Source organism: Loxodonta africana, chromosome 3 (assembly GCF_030014295.1).
Source record: "Loxodonta africana isolate mLoxAfr1 chromosome 3, mLoxAfr1.hap2, whole genome shotgun sequence".
In the NCBI taxonomy this organism is placed as follows: domain Eukaryota; kingdom Metazoa; phylum Chordata; class Mammalia; order Proboscidea; family Elephantidae; genus Loxodonta; species Loxodonta africana.
In genome coordinates, this window is record NC_087344.1 from 53,734,117 (window position 1) to 53,746,356 (window position 12,240).

Below are 12,240 nucleotides of genomic sequence, written 5' to 3' on the forward strand. Positions count from 1 at the left end.
TCTCCCAGAACTTGGATACGGGGCAAAAGGCACGCACGGGGAGGGGGGTGGGGGGGAGCCAATCAAGTCCTTATAAAGTGAAACTCCATTGTGACTCAGACCAAACCAGACGGCTCTGCTCATTCATTGCAAAGGTATTTTCTCTTCAACTCTTTTTTGCAAAGCCTTTCATTGCCACGGAGATGAAGTCATCGGCTGGTAAACACTCTGCCTTGCGGTAAATTTCCCCTGAATTTTTGCTCCTGTTTAAACCGCCAAACCACGAGGAGAACTGACAGCTGAAAGGCGAGGAAAGGGCACTGGGCTGGGTTGGAGGCCTGGGTTCAAATCCCAGCCGTGGGACTTTGGCCAAGGCAAGTCACCTCTCTGGCCCTTAGTTTCTCTGTAAAATAAAGTCACTAGTACCAAAACAAATATTAGTTGAATGCTTAGTGCGTGTCAAGCACCGTAGCAGGTTGAATAGTTTCCCCCCAAAATTCATCTTTACCTGTAACCTCAGAATGTGACCTTATTTGGAAATAGAATCTTTACAGAAGTAATTAGTTAAGAATCGAGACGCAATCACATTGGATGAAGGGGGACCCTAAATCCAATGACTGATGTCCTTATAAGAGGAGGAGAGGACACACAGAGACACAGGGATGGGGGACTGAGAAGACACAGAGACAGACATTGGAGTGATGCAGCTACAAGACAAGGAATGCCAAGGCTTGCCAGAAGCCACCAGAAGCTAGGAAGAGACAAGGAAAGATTCTTCCCTAGAGCCTGCAGAGGGAGCATGGCTCTGCTGACACCTTGGTTTCTGCCTCCAGAAATGTGAGAGAATAAATTTCTGTTGTTTTAAGTCACCAGTTTTTGGTTATTTATTACAGCAGCCACAGGAAGCTAATACAAGCGCTCTGCTGAGCACCGAGATAAGCCCCAGGCCGACTAACGCCTCTCTGTATCCCCAGCCCAGTGTCTACACAGGGGAGCCACTCAGAAAGTATGTAAGGAAATAGAGAAGAAGGAGGAGAGAGGGAGCTCGTGCACCGGAACTGCTGGTCTATCATGCTGGAGCTTAAATTGCTGTATCAACTTAATACATAGTAAATATCAAACTCCTTAGATTTTTTTATTGCTTTCTTTAAGATCAGAGTGGGGTTTAGGGGCAGGGTGATTTAGATAACTCAGGTCTGTATAAAAAGTCTAACTACAAGTGTGGAAATGAAGACATTTCCCCCTCAATATATTTTCTTGAAACAAGCATTGTTGTCGTTGTAGTCTAATTGCTGTGGAATCTACTCCGACTTAGGGCAACTTCATGTGTATCAGAGTAGAACTATAGAACTGCAACCAGGTTTTCACTGGCTGATTTTTCCAAAGTAGACAGCCAGGCTTTTCTTCCTAGATGCCTTGGGGTGCACTCGAACCTCCAATCTTTCAGTTAGCAGCCAAATGCCTTAATTGTTTGTACATCCAGGGACTTCTCTGAGCCTTCAGAAACATGAGAGAATACATTTCTTTTGTTAAGTCACCCAGCTTGGGGTACAGCAGCTCCAAACCCAATGCAACAATCGGCAACAGAAAAAGGCTCCTAGCCAGGCATGTGACCCACAACGACCCTGGGGACTGACATGAGGCAGCCCAGTGTCTGGAGACAGGTGACCTGACTTCTAGTCCCACCTCTGCTGCTTTCTCATTTGAGCAAGTTAAGTCCCTTCTCTGAGCCTGTGTCCTTGGCTGTGAAATGGGGAAACCAACAGGTGATTTCAGGGTTGTTGTGAGTATGAAGTTGAAGAGTGAAGACTATAAATCACTTAGCCCCTAGTGCAGCTCTCAGGGATGGGGAGACAAACTTGGGTTGGGGGTATCTGGGAAGGTTTGTCACATGGGACTGGTCTTAGTCTTTAGAAGCAAGGGCAGGATGGAACGGGTGGAGGTGCAGGGAGGAAAGGCACACAGAATCCCCACAGTGGATGCTCTATAAACAGGTAAGGCAGGTTTGGTGTTGGTGGCAGAGATGGCTACTCCATTTGAAGAGAGATTTATTTTTAAATGCAAGCGGACCACAGACTTATCCAATTCATGCTCTATTACCATCTAAAACTCAGTTTATTTAAGCTTCAACCGAGCATTGGGTTAAATAAAGGTCTCCAGGAATGATCATCCACCCGTTGGTTCACACTTCACTGACAACCCATAAAATAACTCATGCACCATTAGGGATGGATGAAAGGCAGCTGCAATAAGGCCCTTAGTGAGCTGCAGACACTGGGCAAAGACTGCCCTTTGATCAAGGAAAAAGAGGGGAGAGAGGCAGGGAGAACCCAGGTACCACGTTCGTCTGACAGCAGCAAGAAGCAGGGAAAGGCAAAGGTGGCCCTGTCAATATATATCGAACCTGTTGCTGTGATCCCTGTAATCTCTGCTTAGATTCACTGAATCTGAAATTTACTTAAACGAGTGTAGATGTTCCCATCCGGAAGTTTTTCCAGCAATCTTTCTGTTCCTAGATAGAAAGAAACTTCACAATAGCTATCAGGAGACTTTTAAAGGTTCATGTCCTTTGATCCAATAATTTCCCCATTTTAGATTCCTTTCCTAAAGAAGGCATCTGTGGTTCTGACAAATGGTTTAGATACAAGGAGCTCCACAGTTGTGTCATTCACATGAGTAACAATTAGGAGAAATTAAATGTCCAACAAAGGAGCGGTTAAACAAAACACACATAAACCCGTTGTCATCAAGCTGATTCTGGCTCATGGCGACCCTGTATGTTACTGAGTAGAACTGCTCCATGGAGTTTTCTTGGCTGTAACCTTAATGGAAGCAGGTGCCAGCCTTTCTTCTGCAGCATCACTGGGTAGGTCTGAACTGCCCACCTTTAGATTAGTAGACAAGTACAAACTGCTTGCGCCGCCCGAATGCAGCATAGACATAGCTTAATATTTCTGATTTGGGAGGTTTTCTAATATCATGAGGAAATGTCTGTGATAAAGATACTCAGTGGGAGAAAATACACAAGATTACATATTTACAATATAACCCCCAACTTGTATTCTCAACATCTATGCCAGGAGCTTCTTTCATTCTGCTTTGTATTGTAATTAATTTGGTGCCTGTCTCCCCGCCACCCAGACTGTAAGCTCCCAGAGGACCACAAGAGTGAACTTCTCACTGAGTTGAAAGAAAGATTGGGTGGGTTAGTGGATTACTTCAGAATTTCAGTAGTTCACTTCAAAATAATAGTAGTTGCTTACAATTATTGAGCACTTACTATATGCGAAGCCCTGAAATGAGTTCTTCACACAGTTGTCAATCCTCACAACTTTATTTTGTCAAGATGACGTGAGTTTACTTTGGACAGTGTTTTCAAAGCGTGGTCCTTGGAACCAGCAGCATCACTTGGGAATTTGCTAGACATGCAATAGGAGTCCCTGGGTGGCACAAACAGTTAAGCGCTCGGCTACTGACTAAAAGGTTGGTGGTTTGAATCCATGCAGGGATGCCTTGGAAGAAAGGCCTGGTGATTCACTTATGAAAGGTCACACCTATGAAAACCCTATAGAGCACAGTTTTACTCTGCAACACATGGGTCACCATGAGTTGGAATTGGGTCGATGACAATGGGTAGGATCTCAGTATAGACCTACTAAATCAGAAACTCTGAAAGGTGGGGCCCAGCAATCTGTATTTTAATAAATCCCCCAGGTGAGTCTGATGCCAGCTCAAGTTTGAGAAGAACTGGACTAGGGAAGACATGCAGCCCAGGTTTCTTGAGAACAGCCTTGGAGTTGAGGCTTAAAAGTGCCGTCCCAGCCCAGTCAACCTAAGACCACCAAGAACAGACCTGTATTCTGACAGCCAGGTTTATTGACTCATTGCCAAGAGGGAGAACACACACCAGAGGAACCAAACCAAGTGGAAAGATAGAGTTATTATTTTACAGAAGGATGGTGTTTAGGTAAAATTTACCCGAAATGGTATTTTGATAAACTCCAAGCAAAGCAGAGCACTGTGTAAAGGGATCAATATCAAGTCTGAATTGCACAGTGGATCCAAAGCCTTTTTTCCTTGGAAACTGCAAAGTGAAGATAGATGTGAAATGTGTCCAGAAACCCCTCATCTGAAGCTCTGCACTGGGCTGGAAATAGGGGCTGCTTCTCTCTGTCAAAGGGACTTAGACCCTCAGAGCAACAGCGGGGTGCTTTTGGATGGATAAAATTGCAAACAGCAGAGTTTCTGGTAGTCTGCGATTTTAAAGAACAAAGTTTCTCAGTGTGTAAGAAAGTAGCCGGCACTCAGAGAAGTGAGTTATTATGACATTTTACAGCTGCAGCATGTCCTTGGGAGAAACACTGTTTCCTGGTAACTTCGCAGCTGGCTTTATCCACGTCTATCATTCCAGACTGATGAATGGCTGGCCAGATTTTTACTGTCTCAGCTAATAAATAGTATTAAATGAGTTAACATTCAAAAAGTGCTTAGAACAGCATCTGGCGAATACATAATTGAAAATTTTAATTAATTAATGTAATAATTGTAATTGGATAGATGAAACGAAAGGTTGTGTGTGTGTGTGTGTGTGCGCGTGCGCGCGTGCATGCATGTGTGTGGTGTATTCCCTTCAAGTGAGAGTGTGGAATAAGGAAGTACCCCAGGCTTCTGAATGCAGTAATAAAAAGACTAGATCACGAAAGGCAGACCCTGGATTCTATAGCAACTAGGGCCACATAACAATGTGTGTATAAACTTTTGTATGAGAAACTAACTTGAGCTGTAAATTTTCACCTAAAGCACAACAAAAAAAGAGATACCCTGGATTCTAACGTTAGGCATGCTAAAAAGAAGGAGAGGGAGAAGTATTTATTAAGTATATTAAGGGCCTATTTTACACTAGGCTCTGAGCTACCATATTTATCCTATAAGTTCAAGGTCGTTGCTCCCATTTTACCTATGAAGGCCCTGAGATTCAGAGAGGTCAAGGTAATTGCCTAAACTCATCTAACCGATTTGTGGTGGAGTCAGGATCAAAGCTAGCTACAGCTAGGAGAATGACCATCCACAAATCACTTACTTTTTGGGGGTCTTTGGTTTTTCAGTTGTAAAATGGAGGAGGTACAACACATAATAGTACAAGGATATTGATCATTCATTCCTTAATATCAAAAATGGGGAATAACCTAAATGCCAAACAACAGGGTGTGATTAAATAAATTATAATATATTTACATTATGTGGAATACAATGAAGCTATTACAAACAATATTATAGAAGTATATTAAAAACATGAAAAAATTCATGATATATTGTTAGTATAGTCATAATATTTTGTGAATAAAGCTAGTTAAACAGCATAATATAGCAAATGATTCCAATTTTTTTTAATGTGTTTGTTTAAAAAGGTGTGAAAGGTTATATCTATAATATTAACAGTAATTACCTTTAGGCAATAGGGTCACAAGTGATTTAAAATTATAAATTATTTTCTAAATCTCTAAAATGAGCATGTTTTCATTATATAATAAAATTAAAACTTGAAAAATATAAATGGCAAGATTTCCAATAATGTCAGCAAGAGGATGTCAAGTAATTCCCCTGCACAAAAAAACAAGTATAAAACTGGAAAACACTATGTCAGAGCGCTAAAAAATGATCAAAGGCAGGTAACAATTTGACAAGTCCTTACTCACGAAAAACTGCTACTGTGTAAGGTAGAAACAGCAAATTTATGGCCTGAGGTGTTCCCATCTCTCCCAGCCAGGGCAACAAAACCAACAACTTCACTGGCCAAAGGCAATGAATACGGTTTGAGGGTGGTATATTTAATAGGGCGATGTTGAAAGTAAGAGAGCCACGGAAGGGTAAGACAATAAACTCTGCACATACTTTTAACTGACTGCTAAACTAAGCATGCAGGCAGGAGACCCCAGAGAGCCCAGAGAAAACTGGAAGTCTGGAGATACTTGAGAACTTTATCCCTCTCCTCCTTCTTAGCATGCCTGACACTCAAATTTTTGAAGGAGCTCCTCAACCCAACTAGAGCTCAGGTGGCAGAGAACTGAATCCTTATTGCCTTGAAGTGTCTGACCATAGTCTGTGCCTAATCACTGACTGCCTGCTAAACTATACAGACAGAGGGGAGACCTGTAGGAAGCCAAGCTAAATTAAATAAATAAAATGAGCAGAGACTCATAACAACCCTATAGGACAGAGTAGAACTGCCCTATAGGGTTTCAAAGGAGCTGCTGGTAGATTTGAACTGCTGACCTTATGGTTAGCAGGCAAGCTCTTAACCACTGTGTCACCAGGGCTCCAGTTGAGTCCAAGCAAGCTATTTGCCTACTAAAACAAACAAACAAACAAAAAACCCAACAACTTCAGAAAAACAATCCAGAGTTGCTACAATGTATTATCTATAATGTCCACTTTTCAACCCAAAGTTACTACACATGCAAAGAAACAGAAAAGTGTGGCTCATATTCAGAGGGAAGAAAACAGTAATAGAAACTGACTCTAAGTGAGCCCAGAGCTGACTATAGATGACAAAAACTTCAAAGAAGCTATTATAAATATGTTCAAAGAATTAAAGAAAAACATACTAAGAATGAGTGAATAAATAGAAGCTCTCAACAGAGAAGTAGATATTTTTAAAAATTAAATAGAAATTCTAGAGCTAAAAAGTACAGTAGCTGAAATTAAAAAAAAAAAAAAAAATCCACTATATGGGCTTATAGCAGAAGTGAGACAGCAGAAAAAAGAAACAGTGAAGTTAAAAGTAGATCATTAAAATCTCCACTCCTCCCCCAAAACACACACACACACAGACAAAATATTGAGAAATAATGAACAGAGACTCAGAGATGTGTGAGACAATATCAAGCATTTCAACATATGTATAATTGGGGTTCCAGAAGAAGAGAAAAGTGAAAAATGGGCAGAAGAATATATTTTCAAATAATAGCCAAAAACTTTCTAAGTTTAGTGGAAAACATTAACTTATAGATCCTAGAAGCTCAACAAGAAGGATAAACACAAAGCAAATCACACACAGACACATCATAGTCAAACTGCTGAAAAACAAAGACAAAGAGAAAAGTCTGAAAACAGCAAAAAATATGACACATCACATATAGGGGAACAACAATATAAGCATCTGAGTTCTCATCAGAAACAATAGAGGTCAGAAAACAATGGAATAGGCAAAACGCTGAAAGAAAAAAAAATGTCAACAAAGAATTCTCTATACAGTAAAACTATCCTTCAAAATGTAGTTGAAATGAAGACATTTTCAGATAAATGAAAATGGAGGAAATACATTTCTGGAAGATCTGCATGACAATAAAAACTAAAAAATTTCTTTCAACTGAAGGAAATTTGATAGCTCATGATAACCGAGATCCACTGGTTGAATAAAGAACGCTAGAAATGGCAAATATGTGATCCATATATTTATTTTTTCTTAATTTCTTTAAAAGATTTAAGATTGTTTAAAGCAAAAGTTATAACACTGTATTGCTGAGTTTATAACATATACAGAACCAAAAAAAAAAAACCCAAACCCATTGCTGTCAAGTCAATTCCGACTCATAGCCATGCTATAGGACAGAGTAGAACTACCCCATAGGGTTTCCAAGGAGCGGCTGGTTGATTTGAACTGTCAGTCTTTTGGTTAGCAGTTATAGTTCTTAACCACTGCACCACCAGGGCTTGTATACGACAACAATAGCACCAAGAGAGGGATTGAACTATGCTGGTACAAAGATGGTGGAAGTTAGTCATTATTAATTGGAAGTAGATTGTAATAAGTTAAAGACGCATATTTTGATGGCCTAGAGCAACAGCTAAGATAAATAACAAAATAAAGCAAAAAGGAGAATCAAAATGGCATACGAAAAATATGTGTTTAACAGAAAAGAAGGTAATATAAAGAATAAGGTGGCTAGAGTTTACAGGGAAGAGTACTGAAGAGGAGAGAGCTGCTTAGAGAATTCTGGAAATCTATACAGGGTCCCCAACAAATATTCAAAGGCAAGCCACAGATTAGGAGAAAATATTTGTGAAAAATATCTGACAAAAAAAAAAAATTGTGTTTCCAGAATACATAAAAACTTTTACAACTCAATAATAAGAAGAAAAAAATCCCAGTTTTATAATGGGCCAAAGACTCGAGCAGACCCTTCAGAAAAAGATATATGAGTGACCAATTAGCACCTGAAAAGATATTCTACCTTACTGATCACTAGGAAAATGAAAAGTAAAACCATGAGATACCACTCCACACCCATTAAAAAAAAAAAAAATTTTTTTTTTCATCCATTAGGATGGCTAAAATTAAAACAAACATACCTGACCATACCAAACGTTCGCAAGGACATAAGGAAAATGGTACCCTACAGATTGCTGGTGAGAATGCAAAATGGTTCAGCCATTTTGGAAAACAGCTTGAAAGCTTTTTCAAAAAACACTTTATCTTTCAACCCAGCAATTCTAGTCCTAAATATCTACCTAAGAGAACTGAAAATACATGTCCAAAGATTTTTATGCAAAATATTATAGCAGCATTATACATAATATCCAAAAGATTGACATAACTCAAATGTCCTTCAACAGGAGAATTGATAAGCAAAATGTGATCCATCCATACCATGGAATACTACTCAGCAAGAAAAAGGAACAAGCTACTGATAGAGGCTAGAGCATAGATGACCCTCAAAAACATACTAAGCGAGAGCAGCAGACACCAAAGACCTCATACTGTCTCTGTAAAAATGGAAATTTATATGAAATTCTAGGGAAGACATAACTACAGTGACAGAAATCAGATCAGTGGTCACCTGGTGCTGGGGGTGGAGACAGACTACAAAGGGCTATGAGGGGATTTCTGGGGTGCTAAAGAGTCCTAGCACCTGATTGTGGGTGTCTTTGCACAACTGCATGTTTACAGAAACTCATGGAACTGTACACTTAATATGGGTGAATTTCATGGCATGTGAATTACACCTCAATTAAACTTAAAAAAAAAAAAAAGAGAAAGGGACAAGAAAGTTGTTGTGGAGTAAAGAACTGTGGGAATGAGCGGTGATACTGTGACCCACATTCACCTCTGGGTTGACATCCCTGCGCTACAAATCGTCAACCTTCTGGGTGAGACTGGCCAGGAAGATAAGCTGCCGTGGAGACGGAGCCCAGTCCAATGGGGCAGAAAGGCATGTGACCAAGTCATTGCAAAGCAATGTGACAAGACTGTACTGGAGCAGTTTCCAAATTCTGTGGGGCACCAAGGAGGGAGGCGTCAACCCCTTCCGGGGCAGGAGGCCTCCTGGGAGCCAAGAGAGTGAGGACACCAAGCTGTTGGCTTCACTTCGTGGCACTCTCTCTCTCCTCCCACCTGGCCACCAAAGCACCAGGTAGCTTTCATTTCTTTTTTAATTAAAGTGAATTAAATTTAATCTTACCTAGAGGGTTTCCTGATGCCTCTTGAATAACGAGAATTTCCCTGGGGTGTTGCAAAAACCGGGGAGGGCCTCTGTGTTCTAGGCTCTGAGGATGGCCATGTTGACCACCCTCTGGAACGCCGATTTGATCTCAGTGGGTGGGTGTAGCTTGCAAGAAAGGGCTTGTCCCACATGGAGAAAACTGCCAGTGCAAACACAGGCCTGTGGTGCCACCTGGCCTGTTCAAGGAACTGTCCAGAAATGCTGGGTGACCAGTGTATAGTCAGCAATCACTTTCAGGAGCCACAGAGGTCTTGGGTGTAAACTGCTGTTTCCAAGGGCTGGGCAAAGTCTTGTGAAGTTATTCAGCTCCACTAGTGTGTCTAATTGTCTCAAGGGTGTTGTTTTTTTCCTGGCTTCATCGGGAACTCCTTGAGGGCTAAGCCTGTGCCTCATACACTTTCCTTCTATCCCTGGAAGGGAGAGAACTGATGTTTATTACAGACCTACTATGTGCTTTATATGGTACATCATTTCATTATCTTCAGGTCCAGAGAGATGAAGTGACTTGCCCAAGGTCACAGTGAAGTGGAGCTGGGATTTGAACCAAGGTCTGTGTTGCTAAAGCCTCAGCTATGACCCCCAGCATTCATCCAGCTCTGTCCAAAGAACTAAGAGGCATTTGGAAATCTTAGCAGAGAGGGAATATGGCCAGCACTCAGCTCATTGCCTAAGTTCTAGTGCCCAGGAGAGGGGCAGCCGGCAGGTAGCCTGAGTGTCTATCTGCCCTTGGTACTCTGCATCAGTTTTCCTGGGCACTAAGGGAAGGAATGATAATCTCTGGCATGACTAAGGCTTGAAAGATTATACTGAAAGTTAGAACAGGTGACTAAGAGGAAGGAAAGGGTGTCCCTCGACCCTCCCACCCCTGCCCCAGAGCTGTTTCCCAATCCCCTCTACTGGTTTGACAGAGTTGACGGGAGACAGGGAGGCGTGGGCATGCAGAATGGGCTGCAGGAAGCTTGCTGGGCAGGAGGAGGCCTGGTTGCCACAGCCTCCGACTGGCCTTCCTGCCTCTTGCCTTCCCCATCCCACTGGCCCACAGGAATCTGCCCTTGTACTGCTTGTGTTGTTGGTACTCAGACCCCTGGGGCTGCTGTCACCTAGGACAAGGCCCACTTTGCGAACTTTCTGCTTCTGGAAAGTACCTTTCCAAGTTCTGGTTCATTCCTTTCATGCTGTTTGCCTGCCATCTCAACATCCTCTCCTGCTTCCCATGTGTTGATACCTGACTCCTAAAGTCTCCAAACAAGCCCCTTGTTTGTCACCAAACCACCCCTGGTCACCCCATCCAGGTGACCTGAGCACTGGTCATCAGAGCCCAGCCTACAGGGCCTGGGGTTTTGAGTCACTTTTCAGAGGGCATGTCCTGGCCCCTGGGTGACTGCAAGAGAACCCAAGCTAGCTCCTCCTGGGAGCCCTTTTCCCAACTCCCAGGCAAAGCCAGGACTCCCGTCCCCATGACCCCTCACCCTTGAAGGACCCATGGGTGTGCTACACTGTAACATGACCACTTCCTTCAGGTCTGTCTCCTGAGCCCTGGACACGAGGAAGGTGCTTAGGAGAAGTCTGTGGAGGAAGGGAAGGAGGGAGGGCGGACAGGATGGTAAGAAAGGAAGGAAGGGACAAGAGGGAAAAAAAGGGGAAGGAAGGAATAGATGGAAGGCATGGAAGGAAAGGGAGGGGAAAAGCGAGGGAGGGAAGAAGGAGCCTAGCACAGTGCCGGCCTGTAGACGCATTATTGAGTAGAAGGGAATGATTCTGGATGCCTCTGCTTGCTAAGGGGAAAGGAAACGTATCATCCTCCAAAAAGGAAAAACTGTACTGTTTCTATTATCACTATTATAGCAGTCAAACATGCCAATGATCATTTTTTTTCTAGGTTGAGTGTTGACAAACTTCCTGTAAATGGCCTAAATAACAGATTTTGTGGGCCATAGGCTCTCTATTGCATAACCTTCTGTGATTTTATTTTTGTTGTTTCAACCCTTTAAAAATGTAAAAGCCATCTTAGTTCATGGACCATTCAAAAAACGGGCCCCAGGTTGGATTTGGCCCACAGGCCATTGATCACCAACCCCTATTCCAGACCCTAGGAAACCCTGATGGTGTAGTGGTTAATAGCTATAGCTGCTAACCAAAAGGTCGGCAGTTCGAATCCACCAGGCACTCCTTGGAAACCCCATGGGGCAGTTCTACTCTGTCCTAAAGGGTCGCTATGAGTCAGAATTGACTCCACAGCAATGGGTTTGGGTTCATTCTAGATCCTGGTGGCTTCGTGGTTAAGCACTGGGCTGCTAACTGAAAGGTCAGCAGTTGGAACCCACCCGGTGGCTCCATAACTGCTTTTAATGAGTTAGATCCATATGAAGCAGCACAGAGTTATGTCCACATTACATTGTTAAAAGAAAAAAGCCAGTTTTCTGAACCATATGTAGTGTACAATCCCATTACATATACTACAAAATATACGTGCCCAGAAAGTCTAGAGAGAAACACCAGAATGAAGCAGTAATTATTCCTAGATGGAAGACTTATAGGTGATTTTTACGTTCTTATTTACATCTTTCTGGGTTATCTAGAATGTTGTTGCTGTTAGGTGCCATCAAGTCAATTGTAACTCATAGCGACGCCATGTGTTACAGAGTAGAGCTGCTCCACAGGGCTTTCTTGGCTGTAATCTTAACAGAAGCAGATCACCAGGACTTTCTCCCACATATGGATCAAGGACCTCCGTTTTAGGCTGTGTAGACCTGCGCTG